This window comes from Ovis aries, chromosome 7, assembly GCF_016772045.2.
Source record: "Ovis aries strain OAR_USU_Benz2616 breed Rambouillet chromosome 7, ARS-UI_Ramb_v3.0, whole genome shotgun sequence".
Taxonomy (NCBI): Eukaryota; Metazoa; Chordata; class Mammalia; order Artiodactyla; family Bovidae; genus Ovis; species Ovis aries.
In genome coordinates, this window is record NC_056060.1 from 50016445 (window position 1) to 50042342 (window position 25898).

At 41.5% G+C, this 25898-nt stretch overlaps 1 protein-coding gene, 1 long non-coding RNA gene and 1 pseudogene across 4 annotated transcripts in view; 1 reads left to right on the plus strand and 2 right to left on the minus strand.

Annotated features, from left to right (window-relative positions):
• The window catches only part of LIPC (lipase C, hepatic type), a 187223-nt gene extending 184657 nt beyond the window's left edge, over positions 1 to 2566 (minus strand). For all 3 annotated transcript variants that reach the window (XM_012181458.3, XM_042252391.1, XM_012181459.3), the window contains exon 1: positions 2309 to 2566. The gene's annotated coding sequence lies outside the window, so the exon portion shown is untranslated. The remainder of the gene's footprint in view (positions 1 to 2308) is intronic.
• Positions 1 to 25898, plus strand: part of LOC121819974 (uncharacterized) — a 193011-nt gene that overhangs the window by 130047 nt on the left and 37066 nt on the right. The window lies entirely within an intron of this gene.
• LOC114115992 (U6 spliceosomal RNA) lies at positions 4800 to 4899 on the minus strand (annotated as a pseudogene).

Here is a 25898-nt window from a genome sequence, read left to right on the forward strand (position 1 = left end):
TGGCGTCACTGACTCGACTAATATAAGTTTGAGTAAACTCCGGGAGTTGGTTACAACCAGGGAGGCCTGGCGTGCTGCAGTCTGTGTGGTAGCAGAGTCAGACACGACTGAGCGACTGAACTGAACTGACCATTTGTCTATATTTTGCTTGTTTCTATTTTGTTCTGATCACTTTATAATTCATTCTCTATATATGAATTCTTTTTCTGAACCACTTGAGAATAAGTTGCAGATGTAAGATGTATACCGAAATACTTCGATGTCCATTTCCTGGGGCAGACATTTTCTCTTACAAAACCTTATAAGAAAACCTTATAAGAAAACCCATTTTCCTTATAAAGGAAATTTAATGGTTAATAAAATTGGAAAATTTCATATTGACACAATATGATTTTCTAATTCTGTAGTCCATAATTGTCAGTTATCACAATGTTGTATTTTATATATAGTTATAATAAATAGAAATACTATATATAATATAAAATATGAACAATAAATAGAAATAAATGTATGTAATCTATATTTAAATTTATAATTTATTTTATTTGCTATATATAATATATATTATATATATATAGAGAGAGAGAAACTGAGAGATAATAATGAAGGTGACAGTGGCGACAACTGAAGTGGCTGTATGCTTACAGAAACTACTCCAGATAGGGCACTTAATAGATGAGTATTTATTTTCTTCTTGTAGTATGATCTAAAGAAGTTCATATTTATTGCTGTCTTATTATGAAGTTAGTATTTATTCAGAGTAGAAAAATAATGCAAAATAACAACAATCACTCAAGTTTCAGAGCCTAGAGATAACCATCATTAGTATTTAGATGTATATATTCAAGACGTGTGCTTTCAATCAACAAAATTTCTGGATTTTTTTCTTGTTAAATAAAATATAAGTACATTACTATGGTATCATATTATATGCTATATAGTTTTAGTCTTCATATAAGTCTCAGTATTTTATTATTTTAATACTTTATAGCTAATGTTCATAACAACTTTGCAAAGTAGAGCCACGTTTTCAGATGAAGAGTCCAAAGTTCAGAGAGGTTCAATAAACTGCTTAGGTCACACAGCAGTAAAGGATGGAGTTATAATCCAAATCCTTCCCTGTCTGCCTCCAAGGCTATAGAGTAGATCACTATTTTGCCCCAAACTTTCATTGATTTTACTTATATCATTAACATTGAGTTTTATTGCATTGTGGGGAGAAAATATATTGATATAATTTTCCTTGTGGCTTCCCTGGTGGCTCAGGGGTAAAGAATCTGCCTGCCAATGCAGGAGATGTAGGTTCGATCCCTGGTTCAGGAAGAACCCCTGGAGGAGGAAACACAACCCACTCTAGTATTCTTTCCTGGGGAAATCCCATGGACAGAGGAGCCCAGCGGGCTATAGTCCATGAGACTGTAAAAGATTGACATGTGACTTAGTGACTATAAACAATAACAGAAATGTTCTATATAAATTTTCTCTTGATTTAGTCTTGGGGCCTTATTTGAGAGTTCGTATATATCTACTAATGCCCAATACATTGAAAAAAATGTATAGTCTATGTTGTAATTGAGTTTAATATAAATCTACTTGTTCTGATATGGTAATTGTGTAGTATTTATCCCTTCTCTTTGCATTTCTAGCTTTGGTAATCCCTGTCTTCACTGTGGGTTTTATATTTTTCATTATAATCAGAAGCCTCCTAGCATCCTCCCTCTGCCTTTTTGGCATCAAAATCTCTTTTGTATGATATCAACTTTACCAATTGTTTTCTTTTAGTTATATAGTTTCCTTGATAATACTTTTTTATTTTTAGCATTCTACATCTTTAAACAACGAGCATATTGTTGGGTCTTGTGTTTTAATCCATAGGAATTTTTTTTTTTGAGAAGTAAATGGCCTAGTTATATGGAGTCTTCTGGGATGCAAGTAACAGTGATATGAGATGGTCTTGCAGCTATGAGCTGTGGACTTTTGCTAGTTACTTCATGATTCTGGGAGGAGGCTACCTGCTTCCTTATCTGTAAAACTGTGTTAATTAAGAGTACTAACCTCACAGAGTTGTGAAGAGTAAATAAGATCAAGAAAATTCAGGAATAGAAATATATTAAAGCATATTAAATTATTATATGTAGAAGGTAGTTGTCATCATGTCTGGAAATATCATTCAAAGCAAGTTTCTTGGCAATAGCACATAAAGCAAGTTCTTAAAACAAAGATCTCTGTTCAAAATGGGGATAGTCAGCTCCATCCTTTTCTCTAACCATGTCTCAAACTTCTCTCTGAGATAATAGGAATAACTTACAATAAAGTGGTTGAGAAGCAGTGGTCCAGCGCCCCTGACGTGTTCCCAGTTTTCCGTTCAATTGTCCGTCTCTGCTTCTGGCTGCACTGTGGAGTTTCACAACTTGACTTAAGTTCAGCCCTGTCAGGAATCACTGCCTTGCTTTGCGTTTAATTAAGCAAATGTATAGGTTGTACAAATACTTTATTTGCTCCCATAATGGGTATTGAAGCTGCAGGCTTAGCTGGCCTGGCTATTTTCATCAGGCTTTGAAAAACTGAAACTAAGGAAAACAAACCAAGTTAGGCTGGGTTTTCTACTTCCTGGATTGTGTAACTTGACTACGCCCAATGAAAGCCATCTGTTGGGCACCCAGGCATGAGGACTGATTCTCAGCCTTCGGTTCTCCTTCTAGCTGTGCTCCAACCCCTGCACGACGGAAACCTCTGCATCACTTACAGTTGTTAGAAACTGAAGCTGAATTCTTATTTACTTCAGCTCCAAAGGATAAAAGAAGGACAGGGACAGAAGGGAAGAAAGTCTGAGGTTTAAACTACAGTCCATTTTTAACTTTCCAAAATGGTCTTGGTATTTTCAGATCCAGATAACCTTAAATCAGACAATGCAGTATTACCAAACTGAGAAATAAATATCCTAGAATATTATAAACTGATAAACTCCAGAAAAACCTCAATCTGTTTTTAGTCTCAGTAGCTTCAAGTCACTGCTGGCTTCTATTTGATCAGTCAGAGGGAGATATGGGTCCATTTCCTACCTGATACAATAGAGCAATTTTCTTAACCTCCTCTGATAATAATAATAATCTCATCTCTTTTAAACACAGTTCCCAAGTCCTTCCCGGGAGATTCTGATTCAGTCCACCTGGGATGGTGCATCAGATTTGTGTTAACATGAGAAAAGCTTGGGAAAAATCAGAGTAGAGGGAATAGTCTGTTTTTAGAATCAGACAGCTCTGAGCTGAAATCCTATATCTTTCCCTTCCTAGTTATGTGGCCTTGCACAAATTACTTAACCTTCCTTAATCTCATCTGAAAAAAAAAAGTGGAAATAAAAACATCTAACTCTAGGAGTTGTTGAGAGGATTAAAGGAACTTAAGCACTTTATAGTATCCACTTTTCTGCATTCTGCTTAATCATTTCTTCTTGGGTTAGTTTGCAGATTGTGAACTTATTTAGCCCACAGGCACAGTGGTTTGATATATATGCATATATATCTGTGTATATATATAGTATGTGTGTGTGTACATATATATAGGGTGTACATATATTTATATATAGTGTGTATATATATACATATTTTACTTATCTTTTCAATTTGTTCATCAGATATGTGTAAAGCTTTTGTTTATTTATTGGCTGCACTGCACGGCTTGCAGGATCTCAGTTTCCTGACCAGAGATTGAACCTGGGCCACATCAGTGAAAGCCTTGAATCCTAACCACTAGACCACCAGGGAACTCTGTGTAAAGCTTTTATTATGCTTAAGAAACTGGGGTTCCTGGTACCCACGAAATACCTTCTTGATAGTATGATTGTCAACATAGCACACGCCCAGCTTTTGAAGGGACTGCCAGATTTCTTGTGTGTGTGACTTTTCTGTGGCAGGCTCCTAATTATTTAGGGGTCCCCTGTGTTTAGGAGTGTCATGATCTTACCCCTCCATTGTACCAGAAATTCCAGTTTTCTTGAATCCAATCATATATGTGTGTATATACATACATGTGTATATATCTATATACATGCATATGTGTATATATATTTCTTTCTGCAGTTGAGGCAATTTCCCCCAGCTTTTCTGAAATATTATTGATATGCGTATGCCTAATGTGTACAGTGTTATGATTAAAGGCATGTATACATTGTAAACCCTGGTGACTCAAAGGGTAAAGAATCTGCCTGCAATAAAGGACACCCAGGTTCAATTCCTGGGTTGGGAAGATCCCGGAATAGGGAATGGCAACCCACTCCAGTATTCTTGCTGGGAGAATTCCATGGACAGAGGAGCCTGGTGGGCTACAGTCCATGGGGTGGCAAAGAGTTGGATATGACTGAGCGACTAACACACACACATTGCAAAACAGTGACAACTATAAGTTTAGTCTCCACACGTGCGTGCTCAGTTGGTTCGTTGTGTCTAACTCTTTCCACCCAGTGGACTGTAGCCCACCAGGCTCCCTTGTCCATGGGATTTTCCAGGCAAGAAAACTGTAGTGGGTTGCCATTTCCTTCTCCAGGGGATCTGATTTTCCCCACCCAGGGATTGAACCCACGTCTCTTTCATTGGCAGACAGAGTCTTTACCACTGTGCCACCTGGGAAGCACCAACATCTTCATCTCTTGACATAATTATGATATATATTTTTTCCTTGTGTGGTGATTAACATTAAGATCTACTTTCTTAAAAACTTTCAATATAGTCACTATGCTATACATTAGATCCCCAGACCTTATTTATCCTTTAGCCAGGATTTTTGCACCCTTTGACCAACATCTAAAATATGAATGCTTCACAAATCTACATATCATCCTTGAGCAGGGGCCATGCTGATCTTCTCTGTATCATTCCAATTTTAGTATGTGTACATATGTACATATATTTTTCCTTCAACAGAAAATATACATTTAAATTATTCCATTTGATTTTTACACAGAATATGTTCTAGGTGCTTTGCATTGGCAATTCCCTCTTCCTGGCCAGAAAAACCTTTGTACTTTTTTCTCCCATCCTAATAGCAAGAAACCCAATGGATTTCTGGAGAATACATTTATATTTCCTTTATATTTAGCATTATTCAAAAGAATTAAGACACAAGGTGGAAAAAATAAGATGAGCTCATGATTGAAATTACACATCAAATACATGTTGTACTGTTCCTTTCCCTTCCTGGTCATGGGCCAGGTATTTGTGCTAAACTCTTAAGCAGTCATTGCAAACCCTCTGCAGACAGAAAATGAAAGGGATGATCCTCAAGCTAGTTATTAGGATGATCATCTATATAAGCTTTGAACACTGTTTTAAGTTTTCCACTAGCCTAAGACTTTATGTCCTAATTAACATCAGGATCAAGAACCTATATAAGAGTCATGAAGTATTACAGAAAACTAGTGCTTTCCAATATCCCAGCCAAATATAAAATGAATCAGGGGATAAGGAAGTCTCCTGCTGTAGGATTGATGTTAGCTAGATGGAAGAGTTGGGCCAAGGATCCGCCAGTCCCCTGGTCCAAAAGTCATCACCATAGCAATGCTAGTGATGGCTGAGCTACTCCTATCAGCAATGACACCCTTAAGAGGCATCAGTAAAGAGAGGAGCCTGTTATATTTCTGGGCTAGGCTCCTGGTAAGGGAAGTTCATGTCATTTTTATGCCAAATCACTAGGAAAAATAAAGAGCCTCTTTCATGTTAACCTTTCAAACCAGTCTACAAAGTAAAGGCAAATGTCCAGACGCACAGCCTGGCTGAGGCCAGGTGAGTGTCTCTTGTGTAGGAAACCTGTAGCTTTCTTAGATTTGCCTTTTAGTCTTGTTTTTTCCTAGTAATAGTGCTGTACAGAACCTTCAACAAGAAAAACCCAAAAGAGGATAGTTGCTTTTGAAGCCACTACTCTTGTCTGCCTCATTCATTTCAAACAGAGGTACTTCTCAAAGAGATGAAGGCCTGTGTACAAACAACAATGCCCATTGCATTCTCTTGCCACCAGCTGTGATGTGGTGGCTTTTGATTCTACAAAGAAGCTGCCTGTTTCAGAAACTGATTGATGGTTCTTCCGAATGAAGGAGGCGATGAGAACAAACGAGCAGGGCCCTTAGTAAGGCAAGGTACTTCAAGAGAATGGGCTTGAAAGCACTTAAAATAAAAGGTAAACACAAGCCTCTATGAAAGTAAAGCATTCTATAAGGCATTGAGCTGTTCTGAGTTGATAATTGGCAGTTCTTAATGATCTCCTTGTGTTTGTGCATTTAACCTCTCTGTGGAGACATCTGACTTGGGGTTTTATGCTTTTTGGTGGAGGAAAAAGTTTAAATCCAAATAGATGTCATAAAACAGAGAAAACTAATTGAAATAAAAAACATAGGCAGCCTGAGTTGGATTTAAGGCAGTGAAACAGAAAACAATGCATTGAAAAAGCTTGTAATGAAGCATTTCTGTAGAAGAGAGGGCAAGCAATTTCTCTTTAGAAGGCCATGGAAAAGTCTTCAAAGGCTCATTACAAACACCATGGGCAGTGTTGGAACCTGCTCTATGTGAATTCTGAGAGATGGGCCTCCTCGTTCCATCAACTGTTGTCTTTCTCTTTTTCCTGATAGAAACAAACCAGTTAAAAAGAGACATTGGAGACATGTAGGCAAACTCCTTTTATAATAAGAAACTCTATCAAACTCCCTGTTGGTCAGCATTTTTCAGAGTCCATGTTGGGGGCACAGTGCTGGCTGAGGATCAGGTGGTGGGAGATTGTGAGCATTGGAGAGGTGGGAGAATTTAAAGCAGGAATCCTTGTCCTGGTCAGTGGTTCTTACACACCATGTTCTCATAAAAAGAAAAAAAAATGTCCATAAGCTAGATAGTATTCCACTATGTAACTAAATCAGGATATCTCAGTTTCACAGAGAAAAAGTTAATCAAATCAGACACTCTTGGTTGCAAACCCAGCAGCCATTCTCTTCTTTCATTTTGTAAGAAATATTTATTTATTTATTTGTTTGGCTGCACCGGGTCTTAGTCATGTCAGCTCAGACCTTTAGTTGTGGCCTGTGAACTCTTAGTTGTGCCATGTGAGATCTAGTTCCCTGACCAGGGATTGAACCTGTACATCATTGAACTGCATTGGGAGTGCTGAGTCTTAGCCACTGGACCACCAGAGAAGTCCCTATTTTCTTTATTTTTTTTTGCCTGTAGAGCCTCAGTTTTGTTTGGGAGTCCTTTTGCCTTTATCATGATTCAGGGAAGGGTGAACCTACCTGAAATCCCAAGAATAAATCCTGATTTTTGCTTTTCAGTGGTGACCAAGCTAGGCAGAATTTTGAGATGGTTCCCATGATCTTCACCCTCTGCTGTTACTTCAGTGATCATGACAAAAGGCCGATTGCCTGGATGAGCCTAATCTAACATAGTGAAGTGAAGTCGCTCAGTCATGTCTGACTCTTTGCGACCCCATGAACTGTAGCCTACCAGGCTCCTCCCTCCATGGGATTCTCCAGGGAAGAGTACTGGAGTGGGTTGCCATTTCCTTCTCCAGATCTAACATAGGAGCCCTTTAAAAACAGAATTGTCTTCAGCAGCTGGTAGAAGGAAGCATCAGAGAGACTGGAAGCATGAGAAGGATTCAGTGCACTGTTACTGGTGTTGGAGGTGGACAGGGCCATGTGTAAGGATGGAGAGCTGCCTTTGGAGTTGAGAGCAATCCCTGGTGGACAGCCAGCAAGGCCATGGAGACAATCCTACAGCTGCAAGGAACTGAATTCTGCCAACAATCTGAATGCATTGGAAGTGAATTCTTCCTAGTAACTCTAGATGAGAGCTCAGCCCAGGTAACACCTTGATTTTAGCCAAGTCCCTAAGACCCAAGTCCCAAGTCCCTAGTCCCTAAAACTCTCAAGACTTCCCAGACTTCTGACCTATAGAGCTGTTAGACAATAAATGGGTATTGTTTTAAACTCTAAGTTTAGTCGCTCAGTCATATCTGACTCTTTGCAACCCCATGGACTGTAGCCTACCAGGCTCCTCCATCCATGGGATTTTCCAGGCAAGAGTACTGGAGTGGGTTGCCATTTCCTTCTCCAGAGGATCTTCCCAACCCAGGCATCGAACCTGGGTCTCCCACATTGTAGGCAGACACTTTACTGTTTGAGCCACCAGGGAAGTCCTTTTAAACTCTAAGCCCATGGTTACTTTTAATGGAGCAACAGAAGACTAATAAAGCAACCAACAGTATCAAGAAATTCACATTTCTGCTCAGGAGGCAGTAGTTTTCAGCTCTGACCCTAATTAGAAATCATCAAGTGACCTGTGGCAGAGACTGGTGATTATTCAATAGCCACTCCCAGCTTTTGTCTTTGTGCCCACACCTCCCTGATACCCCCATGAAAGTCACAAATACCAGATTCTTTCCTTCCCCCTACCCATCCTGCTGGATAGTCATGTGACCTGGCTCTGCCTTCAGATACAGTCCAATGAGAATATGAGGTTAGAGCTGTAGCAGCCATTTTGTAGCCATGAGGTGAGAAGCCTAAGGATGGTAGAGTGGAAAGAAGGAAAGATCATGATTCTTTCCATGTAATTTTATTTATTTACTTTGTGACAATTTTGAGCTAAGGTGTCAACTCTGGAATTGTGTACTTTCAGGTCTGCGGTTATATAAGATAATTTTCTTTTATTGATTAAGTCACTCTTATTGTGGTTTTCTGTTGCTTGAAGCTGAGCATATCATTACATATGCTTCCTACTCTAAAAAGAGTGCAGAGACCTCTGAGGTACAGTGCATGTAGAGGTCGAGGATCAGGCTTTTGGCTCAGATAGGAAAGGGTACATGGTATCCCAGGGCATGAAGGAAAAGTAAATATTCCTGGAGAATTTTCCCCAATGCAGAAAAGTGGCACTTCCCCCGTGACACTAGTCATATGGGCTTGAACTATTCATCTAATCTTGGCAAACCTCCGTTTACTCATCTTCAAAGTGAGGATAATAATGCCTATGTCACTTGGTTTTATGGAGATCAGATTTGGCTGTGTATGTGAACTTGTTTCAGAAATTTAAAAGGGAGCTCTGGTGTAATGTCAAAGCCTCACTTGGTGCCTGGCACATAGTATTGATATGTATGCTCAATAAATATTTGTTGGGTGGATATGCTGTGCCTGTTTGTCCACACCAGGGTTGTTTGCCCCAGACTATGAACTGCTGTCTAATTGCTCCTAATAGCGCCTATTCCAGGGGAAGCTTAAAGGAATATTTTACTAAATGTTTTCTTCTTAGCACTGATGTATTAGGTACTGCAGCCTGAATGGAGAATTCAGCTTTTGTTTTCTATGTATTTTCCACTAAATATGCTATGACGAGGTGTCTGTTTTGATCAGGGATGCTGTCAATTATCCCTCTCCCTTTCCGACTTTCTCTATGATTTAGGGTGTGAAGACATCTGTTGGCTTTAACCTATCACTGTTGTGTGAGATGCTTTGGCTCTAATCAGCAAAGCTGTGTCCAAGGCAGGTTGGCCCCCCGTGAACTCCCAGGCTGCTGAATCAGTCATCCGCCAGGTGACAGCTGGTGCCTTTAAGACATTGTGGAGCCAAAGAAGACAGTTACACCTGGCCCTTTAAGAGTTTCCCTATGCCAGACAAACCAGGAAGCTATTTGTTTCCTTCAAGCTTGCCTGCTGTAACATCAGCCACTTTTCCAAGTCCTCATCCATAGTTCATTTTCATGCATCCACTTGTGGATCTCATTGACCCCTGGCCTCCCTGAGATGGACTCCTGGGGCCTTGGCATGCTGCTGATTCTCTGACACATTGTTGTTTAGTCACTGAGTTGTGTCTGACCCTCTGAGACCTCATGGACTGTAGCATGCCCGGCTTTCCGGTCCTTCGTTATCTCCCAGAGTTTGCTCAAATTCATGTCCATTGAGTCGGTAATGCTATTGAACCGTCTCATTCTCTGCCGTCATGCTTTTGCTTCGCTGTGCTCTGTGCTACACTGCATATTAGACACACAGAAACAATGCTGAGGGCAGACAGGCTGGCATCTGAGAAAGGCTTCTTTCAGGTTGCTCCCCAAAAGGGCCTATATTGCAGTAAGGCAGCAGATAAGATTTTTCACAGTCTAGAGACTCTGAAGTCTAGATGACTTAACAATGACAGAGAGAAGTTGAACATAATATTTATGTACCAAGACATAGATGGTGTAGCATTGATGATACAGGATGTATGTGGGGTGAGGGGGAAGGACAGGTCAATGACAGGATTGTGCAGCCAAGAGGAGGGGAGGTAAAGAACACATTGATCTTGAGGAGCAAAACCGCAAGCTGGAAGCAGTGGGGCTGAAAGTGAAGAGTGGACACCAGGGTCAGAAGATGGCCACTCCATCTCTTATTCCTTCTGTGAACCAGGAACCTTGTGTGCCTCAGTCTCCTCACCTGTCAAGGGAGACCCTGGCCCTTCTGGCCTCACTGGGTTGCTGTACATTTTTGATGATCTAAAGCCAACATGATCATAGTATAGACAGTATAATAGAAACACAGCACAGATTGTGTTCTTGGTTTATTTTGGAACAGGAGCAAGGTGTTTCCTAGGCCCTCCATTGTCACTTCTAAAGTTGTCACCTCTCCTCCCCTGAGGCCATAGTGAGAGTGATGGGCATAGCCTTGGGGGGACATTCCTTAGGCGCCAGCAGGAATGGTGACAGCTTCTTGCAGGGTGCCACAAGGGATCCTCACATCAATGGGCGGCTCAGAAGTTCAGTCATGAAATGTATTCAGCTTCTGAGGAACCGGGTTACAGACAGATGGTCTTAATCTACATGCACAGGTCATTTTGAGAAAAAGTGAGCAGTGAGGCAAATTGGTTTGAAAATAGGTCAACATCTCCTACATTTTTAGAGTTGGGAGGAAACCTAGAAGGTGCCTGATGAACGGCTGCTTGGGGCCTGAAGGAGCAGGGGCTCCCTGCCCCCAGGGTTTACACACGCTTATGCACTTTGCCACATGTCTATCGAATGTTTATCTCTCATTGTCTGTCTCTCCTTCTCCCTTTAGAAACAATATTTCTGGATCTCCTCATTTGTTTCTTGTTAGCCACTTTTTGTTTATTCTTACTATTATTTTGTTAAAAAATTTTAAATTGAAGTACAGTTTTGTCTTTTTTTAATGTTTATTTGGCCTTGCTGAGTCCTAGCTGTGTCATGTGGGATCTTCAGTTTTTGTTGCAGCCAGATCTTAGTTGAGGCATGTGGACTGTTAGTTGTGGCATTTGGGACTGAGTTCCCTGACCAGGAATTGAACCTAGGCCCCGTGCATCAGGAGCAAGAGCTTAGCCACTGGACCACCAGGGAAGTCCCTAGCCACTCTCTTTTTAGATGGATTCAAGGTTTCTGAATTTAACTTTTAATTAAAACTTCTATTTTGAGATAGCTATAGATCTGTGTGCAGTTTTAAGAAATAATACAAAGAAATCTCATGTGCCCTTTACCTGGTTTCCCCTAGTGCCCTACATCTAGTAAACATTTGCTGAATAACTGTATTACTTCCACAAACACAAACATGACAAATTTGGGCTGCGCTGTGCTGGGTACTGTGGGGTAATGAGAAGGAGCTGTGGCAGGAAATGCTCCCGCCCCCGTGCTCCGTGCCTGACTCAAGTATGGCTTGGTTCACCTTTTCTCTCTGGCTTTACCCTCTGGGGTGCCCAGGTCCTATGGGCATCAGCCCCAGTGGGACACCTGAAGCTTTTCCATCGCAAGTCTCTTCCAGAGGCGAGCTAGAGTGTGTGAACCCTCTCTACCCACTCATACACACATGTCATTTCCTAAAGGAAAGTCATTTTTGTAACAGTCCGAATTGGACTAGAACTGTTGAAGTATTCAAAACCACCTCTAGTCAGTCACAGTTCTATTTTTCCAGGGTTGGTATAAAAATATCATTACTTTTTCATCAAAATTGAAAATAACAACAAAAGAGAACCTGAGAACTAGGTGAGCTTGGGCGAAAGGCAGCAATGACTGAGCGATAACAAGCAACATATTTTAATATGGTGGACAGCGACTCGTGTGGGCACACAGTCTGCTTCCTGCCTCCCCACCCAGTCTCCACTGCCACCCCCCATGCTTCGTTCTCATCCTGCTGTACAAAGCTCAGCTGGGTTTCTCCCATGGACACTGTGCAAAAGGCTGTGCCCCACGAGCCCAGATGGCTGCCTTCATGATGGCTCCGTGATGCCTCATTACCCATATTATGTAGTAGTATGTGCATCTCATGTTAAATTAACGGTATTGACTGTGCTGGGGTAATGGATTGGCTAGTTACTCTCTTTCTGAGCGGTTACTCAAGCTTGCCATCTGGCGAATCTAATAACCAGGTGGTGAACCTAAATAACCTCACTTTGGTGGGGGTAGAAGGGACCCCAGTTGCTTCTGTTCTTGCCATCTGCAGCCTCCTTCTTTTGGATCGAGATGTCCAGAGAATCAGTCATGCTATTTCTTAATGGAGTAGGCATTTGTTATCAGAGACCCTCCCACTTCACTTATGCAGAACTCCACTCTCCAGTTTCTTCACCAGTTTAGAATACATGCAGGAACCAGGAGTCAAGCCGGAAAAGGCTTTGTGCAGCTGAGATGACAAGGAAGCTCACGTACTAAGGCTCATAGGCCTCCCTTCTAAGAACGCTTCCTTGAGCCTTTACTCTTATTTACTCTCAGTGATACATATGGGAGTTCATCTCATGTCCAAGGATTCAGTATATTGGAGGCTGCAGAGGTGAGGATAGGAGAGGGTGTGGAACAGACACATACTTAGACAGATAATAAAGAATACTGAAAAAGCTGAAAGGATTAAAAGCAGATATAAGAAGTAAAAACACAGCAAACCGGGGTTGTTTGGTAAGACTCAAGTCAAAGTTGTTTGGTAAGACTTTGCATGGCTCAGATAGTAAAGAAACTGCCTGCAATGCAGGAATCCCGGGTTTGATCCCTGGGTCGGGAAGACGCCCTGGAGAAAGAGTGGCTACCCACGCCAGTGTTCTTGCCTGGAGAATCCCATGGACAGAGACTATAGTCCGTGGGGTCACAAAATGACAGACATGACTGATCGACTAACACTTTCACTTCACAAATTATGCTTCAGCCCTGGAATACTACCCAAGAACACTACAGTAAAATAATGCAGTCTGGAATAATAAACCCTTGTTGACAGCACTGTTAATTACGATTGGTAGATAGCATTTTAGGGGCTGGGACCCATGTCATACATATGGAGATGTCCTCTCTAACTGGTTAACATTAAAAGGTTGCACACACAGAAGGTTATAAACTCAGCTCTGATAAAAATCGTATGTCTATGAGTTAAGTAAATTAAAATATTACATCAGTTTTCTAAAAGACCAGTATTTTAAATCATAAAATAATTTATTGAAGAAAAATAATTTCATTTAGAAAACTACAAAACCAAAAAGAAGGAAATAAGTTATAGCTATAATCTTTACTTCCAAGATATAATTAGTGTTAATTTTTGTTTGCTCTTATTTTCTGTCCACATATATTTGTATATTTGTATCCATTTATCTCTCTGTCATTGCCTGCCTGTCTATTAACTAGTTGAAGTTAATACATAAGAAAATATAAGTTAATCCATAAGAAATCAAATTATACCATTTCGTAACTAGTATTTATTCACCCCTGCTTAATGCACAAATAAGCTTTTCATGTTAATGAATAAATTTCTTTAGTATCATTTCTTTAAAAATATTTTTAAATTTATTTATTTGACTGCACCAGGTCTTAATTGTGGCATGTGGGATCTTTAGTTGAGGCAGGCAGACTCTTGGTTCCAGCATGTGGGATCTAGTTCTCTAACCAGGGATGGAACCTGGGCCCCCTGGGAGTTTGAATTCTTAGCCACTGGACCTCCAGGGAAGTCCCTTCAGCATCATTTCTGTGGTATTGTAGTTCATGCGATGGTAGCTATCCAAGGGGTTTCAATAATTCAACGGTTATTTATAAAAGCATATTGCACAGCAATATCTGGAAAACAGAACAAAGTTTGATCAGCAAGAGCAAGTAGGGCACAGAGACTTCCTTTCTAACCCGTACCGCCAGTTCACTATGGTGGTGGCAGAGCTTAAAGCTTCAAGGCGAGTCATGCTGGCTGCTTGCTTCTTGTTGGATAATTAGAACCCTGTATCTGTTAGGATGCCTTTCAAGGAAACAGAAAACCCAACTCAAAGCAGCTAAGTAATAAAAAATATTATTTCACATTAGAGAAGTCCTGGGGAGAAAGGCAGATCCAGGACTGTTAACACAGTGACTCAAAGGCAGCACCAAAGATTTGTGTTTTTCCCATCTCTTTTCTCTCCTTAGAAGGAGGTCCCAAAATTTGGGCAGCTATTCCAGGTGCCACACAAACAGATGATAATATGCAGAGGCAGAACCAGGGATGGTCTCTGTTTAAAAAAATTTTTATTTTAATTGCAAAATGTACATCTCATAAAATTTACCATTTTGACCATTTTTAGGTGCAGAGTTCAGCACTGTTATATACATTCACATTTCCTCATAATCACCCTTTTAGTATCTTACTATGTGCCTTACATGTCTGTTTCTTTCAATGACTGGCTCATTTCATTTCTGATAATGCCCTTAAGGTTCCTCCATGTTGTAGCATGAGTCAGAATTTCCTTCCTTTTTAAGACTAAATAATATTCTCTTGCCTTTATAAACCACATTTTATTTATCCATTCATCAGCCCAGCAGACACTTGGGATGCTTCTATCGTTTAGCTATTATGAATAATGCTGCTGTGAACATGGGTGTACAAAATACCTCTTCAACAGTCTGCTGTTAGTTCTTTTTGAGTATATACCCAGAAGTGGAATTACTAGATCATGTGGTAATTCTACTTTTAATTTTTAAGGAACTGCCAACCTGTTTTCCGTAGTGATTGTACCATTTTACATTCCCACCAACAGTGCAAAAATGTTCCAGTCTTTCTCTACATCCCTCCCTCCCTCCTTTTTTTGGGATAATAGCCATCCTAATGGGTGTGAGATGGTCCATATGTGTCTTTTAAAAACTGAGGAAACATCTATTCTCACTTCTCCTGTCCCATTGTTTAGGACTATGCTCACACATCTACTTTTAAGTCAGTCACTGGTCGTAAGAAAAATGGAACTGTGATTCATTTTCTTGTTTTTTTTTTTTAGTATTTATGTTTTTATTTGGATGCGTTGGGTCTTAGTTGTGGGATGCAGGATTTCGTTGTGGCATGCAGGCTTCTCTAGTTGCAGTGCGCATGGGATCCAGAGCATGTGGGCTCAGTAGGTATGGCACATGGGCTTTAGTTGCCCCATAGCATATAGGATCTTAGTTCCCTGACTAGGGCTCAAACCCATGTCCCCTGCATTGCAAGGTGGATTGATAACCGCTGGAACACCAGGGAAGTCCCTGATTCATTTCTGTGGACCAAGCAGTGCATACTCTGGGTCTGGGAGCAATGAGCCACTCTGAAGCATGTCTGCACAGAGTAGGGTAGAGAGCAGGTTCTGTTAGGAAGGAGGAAGCAGGCATGAGTGAATGTCACTTTCTGATTTCCCTTGACTTCATCAGGGTTTAGAGGAGCCCCTGTGTTTGCATCTAAGTAAGTATAGCCCCAGCTTAGTAAAAAGAGTACTTCAAAATAAAATCGCTTTGAGCATCTCAAGAAAGGGAGTATAAAAAACAAACAAGAAAAGCTGTTACACTAAATTACCTCCTTACATGATGAAGTAAAAGAAAGAAAAGAAGTATCACGCATGCACCAAGGAACCCTTAACAATCTCATCATCTTCCCTCCCAGAGTAGTCTCCCCCATCCCTACTCATTTTCTGGACTTCAAACAGGATTGAAATGACATGGTAGCAAATGGTAACTGCTTGCTCCTTAAGTCTTCAGCTCTAATGTGTGTCACTGGAGATGTTAGAATGAAGACTCCCACTCACTGGATCTGGGGTAGGGCCTGAGAGTCTGCACTTTTAATGAACTCTCAGGTGATGCTGATGTGGCTATGTTGCAGGAAGGGGCACCCTTTCCAGAGCCCAACAGTGGGGTCTTCTAACATTTGGAAATGAATTGTCCAAAGAGACACACATGTTGACAAAGCAAGAGACTTTACTGGGAAGGGGTGCCTGGGTGGAGAGCAGCAGGGTAAGAGAACCCAGGAGGACTGCTCTGCCACGTGGCTCACAGCCTCAGGTTTCATGATGGGATTAGTTTCCAGGTTGTCTTTGAGCAATCTTTCTGACTCAAGATTCTTCTTGGTAGCACACACATCACTCAGTCAAGATGGATTCCAGTGAGGAGGAGAGGTTGGCAGGACATATGGATTGGCATTTCCTCTTTCTTTTGAGCTTTCCCGAATTCTTCCAGTTGGTGGTAGATTGTTAATTCCCTGTTCCTTACCAGCACCTCCTGTTGTAAGAGAACTCATGCATGTGGTTACAACTGGGCCTGGCCAGGGTGGGTGGTTTCAGTCAGTGGTTCTTGTCACAGCTGCACCGAGACTCACATTGAATCAGGGGGATTTAGAGCACAGCAGAATCCTGTGGAGGGCTTGTTAACACCCAGCCTGCTGGGCCCTGACACAAGACTGTTTGATTTAGTAAGTTTGGGATATGGCCCAAGAATCTACCTTTCTATCCAGTTCCTCCTAAGTGATGCTGATGCTGCTGATCTGGGGAATATTCTGATTACCACTGCCTTAGACAGACGCTTCTGAATTGTGGTGTTGGAAAAGACTCTTGAGAGTCCCTTGGACTGCAAGGAGATCTAACCAGTCCATCTTAAAGGAAATCAGTCTTGAATATTCATTGGAAGGACTGATGCTGAAGCTGAAACTCCAATACTCTGGCCACCTGATGTGAAGAACTGACTCATTGGAAAAGACCCTGATGCTGGAAAAGTTTGAAGGCAGGAGGAGAAGGGGACGACAGAGAATGAGGTGGTTGAATGGCATCACTGACTTGATGGATATGAGTTTGAGTAAACTCTGGGAGTTGGTGATGGACAGGGAGGCCTGGTGTGCTGCAGTCCATGGGGTCGCAAAGAGTCGGACACGGCTGAGTGACTGAACTGAACTGAACTAGATGATCGTTACTGGGACCAGGTGACTAGCTTTGCACCCAGAGGCCCACTTGGTCCCTGCATAAGCTCAGCAAATTACTTAACCTCTGAACCTCAGTTTCCTTGTCTGTAAATCAGGGATGATAATGCCTCCTACCTTAGCCGGCTTTTCTGGTGCACTGTGCCTGTACTGTATAATGTCTACAATCGTGACTTGCCCTTCCTTTCAACTAGGTAGAATTGGAATGTGCACATTTGCTGCTCTTCAGAAAATCTTTCGGGAAGCAAGTTATTCCTCTCCCCTGGCATTTTCAGAGAAGCTCTCTTCTTTCACTTGTTGTTCCCTGGAATGCAGAAGCCTCCCCAGATACACATTTTTCACCGTGCTGTTGATTCTTCATTAATCGTGGGGATGCTGGGCACTGCCAGCCTTTAACCTGGATGCCCAGGAAATCCTTATTAATAAGGGATGCAGCAAAACCTAATGAGAACAGCATCATCTCAGGCTGCAGCAACAAGAGAGCTGTCTCCCTCCACTTCCCAGGAGGGCCCGCTCTCTGAAATCTCTGTCTGTTCTGGCTAGCGTGATCAGAAAGAGCAGTGCCCAGCATCCCAGGAAGCACTCAGCGTGAGTGCTTTAATCATATGCAAGGCTGAAGAAAGGCAGGAAGCAAGCAGACCCCTGCAGACAGCTTTTTACCTGCTTACTCCTGCAGGCTAGGGATGCAGCTCAGTGACTGGAAGACATTTTCAGGCAGAGCAGCCAGCAAGGCCCAGAGATCACAGGCAATGAGGTGTTGGGCAGTATCAGCTGAGGCCCCCTGTGGCCAGGGTGTGAGTGGGCTACAAAGCTGGGGCTCTCTGCAGCAGCAGGTTACACAGGGACTTGTATGACTTGCTGGGAGGGTCCCACAGATAAATGGAGGGCAACTGTATTAGGACAATTTTCATTACAAGTTATAGAAACCAGTTGCCTTGCTTAAGCTGAAAGGAGCCTTTAGTTAAGGATCCCAGGGGCAAGTTGCAGCATCCTTGAGGAAGGGACTGAAGCAAAAAGGCATATAAACTCATTCTCTCCCTACTGGCATTTTGTCCCCTATATGAGCTTCCTCTGCTTTTACAATCTCCTTGGGTGAACAAAAATGTTTACCGTAATAAATACTTACCCTACATATGAATGAGTTCCATTTCGAGAGTGTGTTTATATGTTCAAATTGTTCTTAAGTCCAACAAAGTAAGCCTATGTACCCAACTAATGCAATCAGCTATATAGTACTATACTGTAATACTTGTCACACAAATAACACGTAAACAAAAACAAAAGGTATAGAAAACATTTTTAATCTTATAGTACAGCACCTTGAAAAGTACAGTAGTACAGTTAAAAGAGCTGGCATTTAGGGGCTGGCATTGAATGAACAGTCAAGAAGAGTTACTAACTGGAGGAGGGAGAGGGGACAAGGGTGGTAGAGTTGGAGGCTCATCAGCCATAGGAGATGGAGGGCAAGCTGCAGTTTCACTTAGGCCTGACATTGATGGAACGCTCGTGCACATCTTTGAAAGTTCACAATTTGAAGGTTCACATGTAGGGGACTTACTGTATTCCAAACCACCCAAGCTGACATGCTGACAGGATTTGGTTTTAGCCATCTAAAGAGATACTATTTCTTAGTCCCGGTTTCAGGTGTCTGGCAAAGAGGCTCTGATTGGCCATCATGGATCAGGTGCTCAGCACTGGTCCAGTCAGATGCTGCCATGGTGGGGTGCAGAGATATATTGAGTGACTACTGGGGCCCTTGGTTGTGGATCAAGGATGGACAGTGAAGGGCTTCTTTAGGGACAAGGTAGACACTCCAGATGGACTGCCTCAGAGGAAGGGCAGAGCAAACTGCACGGTCTGCTTCCGTCTGTGGTGCTCTGATTGAGGGCCTTCCCTAATGGCTCGTATGGTAAAGAATCCGCCTGCGACCTGCGATGTGAAAGTCGTAGGAGACTCAGGTTTGATCCCTGGGTTAGGAAGATTCCCTGCAGCAGGAAATGGCAACCCACTCCAGTATGATTGCCTGGAGAGTGCCATGGACAGGGGAACCTAGCAGGCTATAGTCCATGGGGTTGCACAGAGTTGGACACGACTGAAGCAGCTGAGCACTGCTCTGGCTGAATCCTTATGTGCAACACCTGTCCTCTCTCAGCCAGCAGTGGAGGTGAATGCAAGCACAGGATTTGTTTGTAGGTTTGGGCTGAGAAGATAGGGATCTACCTACGGCAGCACAGGTGTGTGACCACTTTGAAAACACTATTGAGCTCTAAAAAGTGACACAATCCATGGATAACAATGAGATCAACCAGGCTAACATCCCCTTAGGAGCTGAGAAAATAAATGAAAATAAACTACCAAGTAGTTTTTCCATAGAATATGAAGTATGGTTTTTTTTAACATCAAACAGCAAGTTAGTGAATATCAAAATATAAAGAAATTTCACCCACCCATGATCTCATTCTGTTCTTTTTGTTCCCTCTTTCCTTCCAGCTTCTGTTCACATGCACACAAAATCTTATATAGCTTTAAAGAGTATAAACAACATTTTGTATTCTGTATTATGTAATGACTAGTTTCCACACTGCCTTGTCATCTTTTTAACTATCTTTGTCAGTATGCCATCCTTCAAATTAAGTGTGATACATTTTACTTAGCACATAATTAAGGTCTGATTTAAAATCTGAGACTGTGAAGCTGAAAGGAGTCTTAGGAAATCATTGAGGCCCTCCCCAAACAATGAACCTGGAGAGGAGACTGAGTTCCCCAAGGTCATAGGGCTGGATAATTTCCAGATCCAAGGCTAGATTTCATTCATTTTTCCAAATGTACGTTTATAATTACTCACTTCATATCAGATGGCAATGCATGGGTTTCATCTTCAGATCCTCTATTGTCACCTTGCGTGATCTAATTAACATGTGCTGGCCAGGAGCCATTTCTTATTTTTCTTAACAGAGGAAAGAGTGCTTTTTAAACTCACTGTCAGGAAAATAGAGGTTGTGGAGCTGAAAGGAGTAACAGAAATTTTAAATTGGACTGGTTTCGTGACTGGTAGATAAGTCAGCATGCAAAGACATTTCTGTTTCCCAGGTTTGGCTTGCTTTCTCAACGCCCCTTACAAACTCCACAGGGATTTTAAGATTTAAGTCTGGGTATAAGTTTATGCAAGCTGTTAGTCACCTTTCTAGATGAAAAGCACCACAGGATTATGCTTGAAAATGTTCCCTGCTTCAGTACAGATTCCTTTGGAGTAATTCAGCTATAGTATGATTTTGAGGGAGAAATGATTGAACAGATATATTTCAAAACACATTTGCATTTAAAAACAGGGGTTTATCAGCTAAAAGAACTATTCTTGAAAGGTACTCATGCAGGGCAAATTTAGAACAAGCAGAACAATTTAGACATGATAGCTATGAATTGCCCAAAAGCTTAAAATACAGGGGGCTCTGATCGTACAGAATCCTGGGCATGGATTGAATCATGAATATCTGGTGTTTTTCTTTGGAAAATGTATTGGAACAGGAAATCTTGTCACTGCTGTAACTCCACAGACCAATCCAAAATATTCTAGGCATGCATCAGTGCGATTGTAAACACTCATTTGACCAGAAAAAAAAAAAAAAAAAACCAGTGAAGAAGCCTAAGTTTCTGATACAGAGAAGGGGGTGGGCTCTGGAGTCAGATTACTTGAGTTGGTGTCTTGGTTCTGCCACTTGGTGCATATATGATCTTGACTGGGTCTCAGTTTGCTCATCTGGAAAATGGAGAGAATACTCTTTAATTCATAGAATTGTTGATTTGATTGTGTTAAATCATGTTTCGTAGTACCTCTCAAACTCACATGTCAACACGGATCAGTTGGGATCATGCTAAGATGCAGTAGGGACAGAGAAGCACAAATATTGTCTGATCTCATTTATACGTAGAGTCTGAAAAGCCAAACTCATAGAAGCAGAGTAGGCAGTGGTTGCCAGGTGCTGGCAGGGCAGGGGAAATGGGGAGAAGAAGACGGGCAAATGGTACAAACTTCTAGTAGTTATAAGAGGAGTAAGTTTGGGGAGCTAATTTCAGCATAGTGACTATAGTTAATGATTCTATATTGTGTACTTGAAACTTACTAAAAGAATTAATCTTAAATGTTCTTATCATAACAATAACAAAATTGTAATTATGGGACGTGAAGGGTATGTTAACTAACTTATTGTGGTAAACATATATATGAATATGTATATGGTAAACAATATATGCATCAAATCATCACATTGTATGCCTTAAACTTACACAGTATTATATGTCTATTTATCTCAATAAAGCTGGAAAGAAAAAGATAAAATAGAGGTACAGTAGAGCTGCTAACTGGATTTCTAGCAGGCTCCATTGACAGCTGCATTGCTTGCCTCCTGGCGATGCTTGGAGCAGTGATGATGCAAAGAGCCTGTTCCATGGGCAGCATTCAGCAGTGCCAGTTGTTATCTTTCAGGTGGATCTCTCCTTCTTATTCTTTCCTGCCATTGCTCCTGCATACCCAGTCCTTTCATTTCTTTCCCTCTGTTCTTGAGAAGTCTTCCAGACCTTTGTTCTAGCTAATCTTGTCAGGTTTGAGCGATCGACTTCATAGGCGTTAACAGTGTGTGTGTATGTGTGTGTGTATATATATGAGGGAGGTGGCAGAGATGCTGAAATAGTCAAGCTCAGGTTTGGAAAAAGTAGTTCCATCTTGACCATGTCTTCCACACTTGCTAATGGAAGGGAAGTCAGTCTTTCCTGAGTTAGAAGGACCTTTGGAGCAATTAGTCAGTTTAAAGTTTAGGCTCACTTGGCAGAGCTTTCAGCGGGTGTCCCCTCCCTTCCCCTGCCCCCGATGCCTCTGAGCAAGGGGTGCCATCCTCACGTCCTGTAGGGAAAGGCTCCTGGCCGGAACACTGCTTTTCTACCAGCTTCCTCTCACCTCCATCTGGAGTCCACCTGGCCTCCGTCCTTGTGTATCTGTGTAGACACAACCACAGTGGTGTAACTTGGGCTCTGCTGTCTTGGCACCCTCAGGGCTTGGTGGCGCCCCCTGTTTATTTGACCCTGTTTCAAGCCTTACTGGCCTTATAGACCCTCTGATCATCAGCCACACTCTCCATCTGGTCACTTGGCCTCTCACAATGGCCACCCAAGGCGGGCCCCTTGCTCTCAGCTCTGCATCCTTCTTTAACCCTTGCGAGGTGGGAACTTCCAGACACTCTGTGTGAACAGAGATGTTCAGGGCACCGAGTCCAGACTGCTGTCTTTCTGCACATCCCGCATTGTCATCCCTGCATATTGTGGCTGCCCCATGGTGACCCAGGTGCAGGACAAGGTGCTCTCCCCAGGAGTTCTAAATGGGACGGGCACTGGGCCTGCTCTGCATTCAGCTTTTCCTTCTTTCCCCTCAGAGTTTCTATCTGTCCCCACTCCCTGCCCTGAGTTTAGGCTCAGAAGTAGGGGGTGTCTCAGGCAGCTACTTCTTCCCAGGTTTATCCTTTCCAGAACCTTCCACTTTCTCCCAGAAAGTTCTCTACTTTCTCTTTTGTCTGTTGGGAATTGTTCTACATTGTAACTTTCTTCTTTCCTACTTAAGGACTCTTTGATCTAGATGAGTCCAGCCTACTGCCCTTTCTCTGAGGCAGTAAACCACCTGCCCTAACCAACATAATGGAAAGAAAAGATGGGAAGGGAGTATTTTTGCTCAGTGAGAATTAGATTAAAAATAGTTTAAAAATATTGTCCTTGTTATAAATTATAGCTGCTGCATATACAATAAGAATGAAAAATGAAACTCCTTTGCTTTTTCTTTTGTTCTTAGCAGATGTTACAAACCTATCACATTACACAGTGTTCTAGACAGCCAGGAGCAACCATCAAGAGCTGTATTTGGAAATAGAACTCTTTTCTATCACTGGTATAGAATTAAGTTTAAGGAAGCTAAAGAAAATCTAAACCTCACATCCAAATAGGGAATGTAAGTTTTAAATTTGGGAACTCTGTATAATTAGAAATCACTTTAAAGTATGAAATCACTACCCCATAATGATTATCCCCAAATGATTATTCACCCTCTTCCTGTATCACTCTAATGACAGGGAACTCTCTACCCATTGATTGTGAATTGCATTTTTATACTGTTCTAAGTGGTAGAAAGATAGTATTTGTACCTGCTCACTGCAACTGGATTCTACACATGACATATTTAATTCCCATGCATACCATTGCCCTTCAGCTGTTTGAAGGCAGCCATCATGGTCCCCATTAGTATCTATTTTCTAGGATCAGTCTGCGCAATTCTTTTCATTGGCACGACTTCCAGCCTCCTCAGTAGCTTAGGACCGCTCTGCGGATCTTTCCCTATTTGATGAGCCTTTGAAAAAGCCATGGAGTTAACTTTGATGGCGAGTCCCCCCCTCTTCCCTACACACTGTGGGGATTTTTGTTGTTGTTGCTATTTGTTTGTTTTGAAAATTGGACACAGAAGTTACATTAAAGGTGCCAGTTGCTGGGGATGTGTAAGAGTCTCTGCCACCTGTAGCCTGTTGCTTTGTGCTCAGAAACTCCAACGTGTCTGGTACACATTCTCCTTTTCTCCCCCTCCCCACATCTGTGTTTTTTTTTTTTTTTTTTCTCTCTCTCTCTAACACATACACACGCGCACACACACACACACCCACCCACACACCCCTCTGGGCAGCATCATTTCTCAGCTGGCTACTCAGAGCAGCAGCTTGTACATGCTTGTTTTACTGTTTGCTTGTCTGAACTACAGGCTTAATATGGAGGCTGCAGGAGAAAATGTTTTAAACCCAAGCAGTACAGTTGAAATCACTTCATTTTGAGATATCTGTGAAAGTATTCTATTGAAATCAGTTAGGAAAGTCCTGAAAAGGACTTGCTAATGCCTTCTCAGTTTTGCCACCAGACGATTTGGTGTTTATTAAATGGGCAGGAATCCGGCAGAACCTTATTTCTGGGGCTAAGGAACTGGGATTAAAATGAATGATGATAATAAGAACAGCCAACATGACTGAGCATTTTCTATGTGCCTGTCTGGCTCTGTTCTGCCTGCTTTATATTTATGAACTTGTTTAATATTCACAAGTTTGGCCTCTTGCCCAAAGTTGTGATCTACTAAGTGGTAGAGCCAGTCTGAGCCCACATGCCCTGGCTCCAGAGCCCATGCATTAATGGTATTGTCTCTAGTAACACACAACTCATGTCAGCAGTCAGAAGCAAGCACATTTACCAAACTTGTAAAGCAAAAATTCCCAAACTGTGTGGTTAATGTCTCGCTGTCTCAGTGCCTTCATGTGTAAAATGTGCTAATATAAATTTGTGTGTGTGTGTGTGTGTGTGTGTGTGTGTGTGTGTGTGTGTGTGTACATGCTCAGTTACTAAGTCCTGTCTGACTCTGCAACCCCATGGACTGTAGTCTGCCAGGTTCCCTTGTCCATGGGATTTCCCAGGCCAGAATACTGGAATGGGTTGCCATTTCCTCCTCCAGGGGATCTTCCCAACCCAGGGATCAAACCTGCATCCCCTGCACTGGCAGGCGGATTCTTTACCATTGAGCCACCTAGGAAGCCCCATAAATTAGCAGTGCTATTTATATAAATATAAATGGTGCTCAAGATGCATTTTCTTCTACTCTGCTTCCCCAAAACACATAATTTCAATTGGTTTAAAAACAAGACCACATCATTCATTCAAATTTCATGCACGATGTGTTCTATTCTACTAAGATCCCAGAGTATTTCTTTAAGGTTTTAGCTGATGGGATTTAGTTCTCCTGGCTTCTTGCATGCACCATGCTCGTGTGGTTTCTCCCATTTCTGAAATGTACCTCCATGTCCACCCAGGTTCCATCCATATTTACAACTTTCTATCTGGCCCATCTCCTTCACGAATCCCCAGAGCATCATACCCCACTTTGAGCCATTGTTTGTCTTAATGTGAACACAAGACAGTTGTATTCCACCAACAAACATTTTTGAGCGTTTATTACATGCCTAGAATGATTCTGGATCAAAAATTCTCAACCACAGCACTATTGACATTTTTAGTGGTTTGATGGTTACTCTTCTATGTGTCTATTTAACTGAGTATAAGGGTACCCAGATATTTGGGCAAATACTACTCTGGGTGTTTCTGTGAGGGTGTTTTGGGATGAGATTAATGTTTAAATTGGTGAACTTTGAGTTAAGCAGATTGTCTTCCCTAATGCTGGATAAGCTTTATCCAACTAGTTGAAGGTTTGAATAGCACAAAAGGCTTACTCTTCTCTGAATAAAAGAGAATCATTCTGAATGATGGCCTTTGAACTGGGACATCAATCAGCTCTTCCAGGTTCAATAACAGCCTGCCAGCCTTCAGACTTGGACTGGGACATCTGCTCTGTAGATTTTGGATTTGTCAGCCTCCATAAGAGTGCGATCCATTTCCTTATAACAATTACAATATTTTATAATAATATTATTATTATAATATAATAGTTATACTATAGTATAAATATGCTATATTAGAAATAATATACATATTATAATATACGTATATATGTATATAATACTATAAGTATTACATTTTTATTATATCTTATAATATAATATATAATGAATTTATATTTTACTATATGATTAATATATAATGTGATCATAGGATAATATTATAAATGTGCTATGTTAATATTATTATAAGCATAATAAATATTATCATATTATAACTAAGATGAAACATAATAA